This window comes from Acartia tonsa, chromosome 4 (assembly GCF_053477335.1).
Source record: "Acartia tonsa isolate MP-2025a chromosome 4, ASM5347733v1, whole genome shotgun sequence".
In the NCBI taxonomy this organism is placed as follows: domain Eukaryota; kingdom Metazoa; phylum Arthropoda; class Copepoda; order Calanoida; family Acartiidae; genus Acartia; species Acartia tonsa.
Window position 1 is genome coordinate 44,606,654 of NC_137263.1, and position 7,694 is coordinate 44,614,347.

Here is a 7,694-nt window from a genome sequence, read left to right on the forward strand (position 1 = left end):
ATCACATTAACTTTACTAAGTTTTAAAATAGGTTAAATAAGGGGGGGGGGGGGGTGACACATTTGCGTAAACCTGGAGGCCTGCAGCTCCGGAACCTGGAGGTCTACCCAAAAAATCTTAAAACTTCGTGAAATTCATCATATAAGAATGGTTTTATATTTAATAACCTATCCTCTCAGTCCAAAGATAAAGCCTAGGTACCAGGTTTACGCAAATGTGTCAAAACTTCCCCCCCCCCCCTTAATATGTTAATGGTTAAGAAGATTTTTGTTTTGATTTCTACTGTCGCAAAAAAATATTATTTTGCAAAAATGCAACCTTTTCTGTTCCTTCTATATAAAGTCTAAAATTGTTAATGATTTATTATACACTAATTGCATTTATGTAAACTTATTTTAAATTTTTTGGATCAATTTGTTAAGAATAATTTTTAAGCGAATAAAATTCATTAATAATAATATTTTAAGTATTACTGTTCAATTACAAAAAAATAACAGGTTTTCTATATTTGAATTTCGTTTCCTCCTCTTATCTCTAGTTTTTTTTTCAACTTTTTGTCGTTAAATTTCATTGCTCGTATCATTAGAAAGAACATAAATAACAAAAAATAAACAAAGGTTTCTGCTAGAGTTTTTTTTTGTGGTCAATTTGACCATAGAGATCTACTATATATAAAATATTTGTCATTTATAAAACATGTTTTGGGGAATCTATAGAACACCATTCACTACCTAGGGAGCATCACAAAATTATAATGATATCTTGTCTAAAAGCATTTAATCTCTTCCAATTAGAATCATTTCACAATATCAACAATGAACTTTAAACTAAAATACTTCGTATAAAACAGTGCAAAAAAAATTATGGAAAATATTACGATTTATATAATCTCCCAAATTCACAATAAACAAAATCATGCCTTTGTAAAGACTTATTATATTGACACTTATTAAATTAGTTGGCAATTTTTAACACTTCTTTCTGTATGCATTGAAGTAACACCCTTCAGACAACCAACTCTTGATTGCACGACATTTATCTTGAAAAATATATTTGTGTTTGTCAATGCTATGTGCCTTTTAATATGTAAAGGCATTCCTACTAGCTATATACAAGTACTTTTACAAAACGTGCATTACCCCCCCCCCCCCTAAATTTTATATTTTTTAGATTGATGGTTATACTTGTCCAGGCATTTGGTTAAGGTGTATTATATTTAATTTTTGCTAAATTAAAAAATTAGCGCTTTTAAAAGGAATATATTTAAACATACTTCCTATCATCTTAACAAAAGAGAACAAATTATAAGTCTGCTAGTAAATCATAATATTTCAGGAATGTAGGGTATAGGTTATGTTGAATGGTATATTACTATAAAATATGAAAACTTTACATCTTTGATACTAATTTAATTTCAGCAAATAAATGCATTTTTAATGTTTTCTTAACACTTTTTTATAAAATTTAAAAGGTAAAGATATTTGAAATTATTAAATACTTAAATACTTAAAAATGCAATTGTTGAAAGTGTAGCTTTTCTATAATTAGATTCTATAATTGATCATTCCCATTACAATTAGGAAGATTTTAGCTTATCTATATTTGTAATAAATTAAGTAAGTCCAGATTATCAATCTTCTAATTGGACCAATAGGAACTTTGACTAGAATATCAGGACCATAGAAAGTGCACACATTTTGGAATGAAAGAGTAATTATTTTTCGACATATTTTAAATAGATAAGAAGTTGACTTTCTGAGAATAAAGTTTTGTTTGGAGAAAATATATCATCTAAAATAGAATCTTGTAACTTATATAAACAAAATTGTAGAAATTCCTTTTAAGGGACAGATTCTAGGGTCGGATTAAATATCTAGAGTATCTAATTTTTTTTCTTAAAGTTCAGATTTGTTGAGCATATGGATGTTTTCATTCTTGTTAAGCATAGTGTTTAATGTTCTCCTATAGAGTAACATGATTAAATACTTTATTCCAGTCTAGTTTTCTCTGGGCAATAGAGATTGTCTAGATTAAGCATAGCATTATTTATCTCTTTAGTAGCGAAGCTACTTTATTATTCAATTTGTCTGTCTATACTGCTTAGGGTAAACATATGCTCAAGTTTCTCTGGGCAATAGAAATTTGCTAGACAAAGCATAGCATTGTTTATTTCTATAGTAGCGAAGCTTCTTTATTATTTGATTTGTCTGTCTATACTGCTAAGGGTAAACATTATATGCTCAAGTTTCTCTGGCCAATAGATATTGGTTAAATTAAGCATGGAATTATTTATGACCTTTAGTAGCGAAGCTACTTTATTATTTGATTTATCTGTCTATACAGCTAAGGGTAAACATGATATGCTCAAGTTCCTATTTAAATATTAATCTGACATTTTTATGAAATTTCTTTTTTGCACTTAAAGTCTATTTTTTATTTTGTCTGTCGGTCGGTTGTTAATGGTATGAGAGTAATTTCATTTTTACACGAGATGCAAGATTTTCTTGGCTTCTATTAATGATATTGTGGCGAATTGTAATTTTCTCTGCTTTATATGAATTTTACTTCTAGGTTTCTTAATTAAATTTGATTAATCAGCGTCTACTATATTACTTCCTTTGTCAGTATGCAGGGAACAATTGTGATTTCTGCAGTTTGAGATATGATGATAGAATTGTCTTAACTTTATTAAACTTAGCATAGATAATTAAAGTAGGAAATTTATTTATAGAACAATATTTCATTATTCTAATTCAGAAATGCCTCCACACCCAATGAGCTATTTTGACCTATATGAAGCTTTACTGTGTAAACCATTAATTTCTGTGAAAAGCAAGATCTTTAAGTACAATCAGACCAATAGTAAAGACTGTTACAAATCCTGTATTCGAATCTTGGCGACCAAATTATTAGTTGATTGAAAAGGGGGCGGAGTTAATCCTACAAAGGGGCGAGGCTAATCACCACATTTGAAATAGAAAACTGTTTAAATAGGCGGGGCTAGTCTGTCAATTTTTTTGCAAGTAAATATTTCATTTTAGCAATAGATTTTCTGCATGTATACAGTGCGCCTTCATAATCGCATATCAATGTATGTATCATGTTTGCAAAAAAAGACACTATGGTAAAAATAGTAAGTTTTTTTGCCTGTAGCTGAAGGTTTCGTTAATACGTAACCGATAAGGTTCTCCCTTTTAGAGAAGCTTCACATAGATCCTGAGATTATTTTAGGCTTTTATTTTTAAAGATTGAATCTTTGGTTGGTTTTATGCTATTTTTCGGCTTTCCTCACTCCTTTAAATACAGTGTTCCTAGACGCTTGGGGCATTAAAGTAAAACACTAGAGGGTGAAAGGGTTAATTAACTGTATCTCCCCATTGCAATCGTCTTGTGCAACCTTTCTATTGGGTCATTGAAAATCAACCAATGGTATCGCTTATATTAACACAGCTAAGTAGCAGAAAATTATTTAGAAGCAGACGAAAGAGGTTTTTTAAAAAAAAATGAAGGGAGGTAGTTGTTTGTATATACATCTGTACTATAGATCTGTTCTTGTGGCGAAACCACTAGTGGCAAATAAAGATATGTTGTTTAATGATGAGAGTGGTGTTAGGGGAAATATGTGCTGTTCTGATATTTTGATAATGTGATACATGAATGGAAATATATATGCACACCTAAAACAAATATATTATTATCTACAATACAAAGTAGAACGATGTCTGTTTGTTTGTCTTTCTGTATGTATGTTTGTAGCGAAGGATCTCGCTAACTGCTGAAAAATAAATTATTTTTAAAACTAAAATTAAAATAGTGGGATCGACTACCCCCCCCCCCCAAAAAAAAAAAAAAATTTCCCCCCCACCCCAATTTTTTTTTTATTTTTCTTTTAATCTAAAATACGAAAAATCGGTTTGATCAAACCTCTTGGGGCAAAGCCCCTAGATGCTAGGGGCGAAGCTGCTAGTTTAGGATAAGAAACAATATGAAATACAAATAATAAACTTACATATGACCTTTTAAAAACATGGAATAATACTTAGTTTTTTGTTGTTGAAACAATTAATCTTTTACACCAAAATTTACTTATTAATCCTAATTAATTCAACCAGCCTTAAAGAACGTTACAGACATAACAAGTTATAGAGTAGATGCTTTGCTTATTGGCCAACGAAACTTAATTATTCAGCCATCTATAGGTTTTAACAAAAGAGCAAATCACATTTTTCTTATTTAACTTACAGGGTATTACGGACCAATAGAGTTATTTAAATCTATACACTCAAAAATTTGCCGTCTATCTTAAATAGAAGCCGATAAACCCCATTTACCATAAAATTGACACATACGGATAGATTAAGTCGTGAATAACCTTCGCTAAACCGTAAAAATATACATAGAACAATTTGAAACACATGTGTTTGTCGTTTCCAAGGTTTTGATTGATGTGAAGGAGTTGTTTTATTAAGTTGATTCTAAAGTACTTTAACTTAGGCAATTGAATTTACTAAATATCATGTAAAGTAAAATGTTTTGTACATCCAACCAACATTGGACGCGGATTTTATATTTTTTTGGGCATTAATGTTACGGATCTTGGACAAAGTAGCTTCGGACAAAGTAGCTTCGGACAAAGTAGCTTCAGGACAAAGTAGCTTCCGGACATTTACTTAAGAAAAGTAGCTTCTAATAGAAAAATAAAAAAAAATCGCCGAACCATTTTTAGTAAAATCCACGATCCACTTTTTGTAAAATCATCGAATTTTATGATTACAAACAATTAGTCATCTTCACACCTTTAAAATGGAGGGAAGCTTGGCTAAATTTGTGCTCTCCCAGATGAAGACTGAGCTTCTCCAAGACGACCATAAGTTTACCTACAGGCGTAAGCAAGTAAAGGGAACAAAGATTCACTGGATATGCAGCCAGGAAAAAGCAAAAAAGTATTATGCTCGAGCAACAACAGAAGTTAAAGATGGTGTTCAACGCATCGTATCCATTCTAGTAAGTTTCTTTTACATTCTTTGTTAATAGTATTCTATCTCAGGTCATAAAAAATATATATATTATTAGCGAGGTTTGGTGATTATTAGCTTTATATTTATATGTATAGCAGTTGGACTAGACAATAGTATTTAATAACTCTTTTAAATCAATTTTTAAGATATTTTACTTATCTTTTTGTTGCTATTGATCATGGCCGCAGCGCTCGGCCCCCTGGCCTGCCTAGCCGCGGGCGCTCGGCCCCCTTGCCTATAACCTAACCTATGTTTACTATTTTGGGACCACACACGCATTCCAGTGAGCTTATGAGAAAAAAAGTCAAAGAAGTTGAAAAAGAGGCGATACAAAATGCAGCTAGATACCCCACCCTTTCTACAAGAGTTGTGCTGGCTGAGGTGGCTACAAAGTTACAAACTGATTCGATGGCAGTGGCTACTTCATCATCTAAATCTGATACACTGTCCAAGGCGATGTTTAATGGAAGAAAAGAACATTGGACATAAATAGTTAACTACAATTGTAGTTGTAATTGTAATTTGATCAGTTTATAAATATAAATTGTTAAAGTTTTGTTTGCTTTCAATAAAATTAGAAGTTAATGTACATTAAACATTCATACATAGGTTAGGTTAGGTTAGGTTATAGGCAAGGGGCCGAGCGCTGCGGCCATAACCTTTATTATAATAATGGGTTAAACCAAATATAAAGTAATTGAAGTATTGAAATGTTTTGAATTGAAGATGTAGATTAAATTAGCAGATACTGTCATCTATACAACACCAGGGATAAGGGATAGTGCTTCTCAAGATAAGTCATACATTCTTTCAAAACTGTTGACATTCTATCAACATGTAAATTCAAGGGTTTATAATTGGTTGTTGCTAATAATATTGACAATTTTTACGACGACTAAATGACTAAATACCGACAATATAATGTCGATATAATTTTTTAAAAACTGATGGATAATGGCGTTGCTGCAAAAAGTTTACCCCTACAAAAGGTCTACCCCTATCAAAGGTTTACTCTACAAAAGATCTACCCCTACCAAAGGTCTACCCCCACCAAAGGTCTACTCTACAGACGGTCTACCCCTACCAAAGGTATACTCTACAAAAGGTCTAAAGATCTACTCCTACAAAAGGTCTACCCTTACCAAAGGTCTACTCTACAAAAGGTCTACCCCAATCAAAGGTTTACTCTACAAAAGATCTACCCCTACAAAAGATCTACTCCTATAAAAGATCTACTACAAAAATCTACCCCTACAAAAGATCTACTACAAAAGCTTTACCCCTACCAAAGGTCTATTCTACAAAAGGTCTATTCTGCAAAAGATCTACCCCTACAAAAGGTCTATTCTACAAAAGATCTACTCCTACAAAAGGTCTACCCCTACAAAAGGTCTACCCCTACAAAAGGTCTAACCCTACAAAAGATCTATTCCTACAAAAGATCTACTCCTACAAAAGATCTACTCCTACAAAAGATCTACTCCTACAAAAGTTCTACTCCTACAAAAGATCTACTCCTACAAAAGATCTAGTCCTACAAAAGGTCTACCCCTACAAAAGATCTACTCCTACAAAAGGTCTACCCCTACCAAAGGTCTACTCTAGAGATGGTCTACCCCTACCTAAGGTATACTCTACAAAAGGTCTACCCCTATCAAAGGTATACTCTACAAAAGGTCTACCCCTACAAAAGATCTACTCCAACAAAAGATCTACTCCAACTAAAGGTCTACCCCTACAAAAGGTCTAACCCTACAAAAGATCTACTCCTACAAAAGATCTACCCCTACAAAAGGTCTAACCCTACAAAAGATCTACTACAAAAGGTCTACCCCTACGAAAGATCTAACCCAACAAAAGGTCTACCCCTACAAAAGATCTACTCTTCAAAAGGTCTACCCTACCAAAGGTATATTCTACAAAAAGTCTACCCCTACCAAAGGTCTACTCTACAGACGGTCCACCCCTACAAAAGGTCTACACATACCAAAGATCTACTTCTACAAAAGGTCTAACCCTACAAAAGATCTACTCCCACAAAAGATCTACTCCTACAAAAGGTCCAAACCTACAAAAGATCTACCCCTACAAAAGATCTACTTCTACAAAAGGTGTACCCCTGTCAAAGGTTTACTCTACAAAAGATCTACCCCTACAAAAGATCTACTCTACAAAAGGTTTACCCCTACCAAAGGTCTATTCTACAGACGGTTTACCCATACAAAAGTCTACTCTACAAAAGGTCTACCCATACCAAAGGTATACACTATACATTACAAAAGATATAACCCTACAAAAGATCTACTCCTACAAAAGGTCTACCTCAACAAAAGATCTACTCTACAAAAGATCTATTCCTACAAAAGATCTACCCCTACCAAAGGTCTATTCTACAAAAGGTCTACCCCAACAAAAGATCTACTCTACAAAAGGTCTATTCCAACAAAAGATCTACTCTCTACTCTACAAATTCTACCCCTACCAAAGGTGTACTCTACAAAAGGTCTAATGCTACCAATGGTCTAAAATACATAAGAACAAGGATGACAACATCCATAAAAGCGAAGCACTGAAACGGTAGGACAAACGGACATTAACACTTGTATAGTATCTGAACTGAAAAATCGGAACATAAATGTATATATGTCGAATCAAAATTGTAGGTAAATTTGTTGA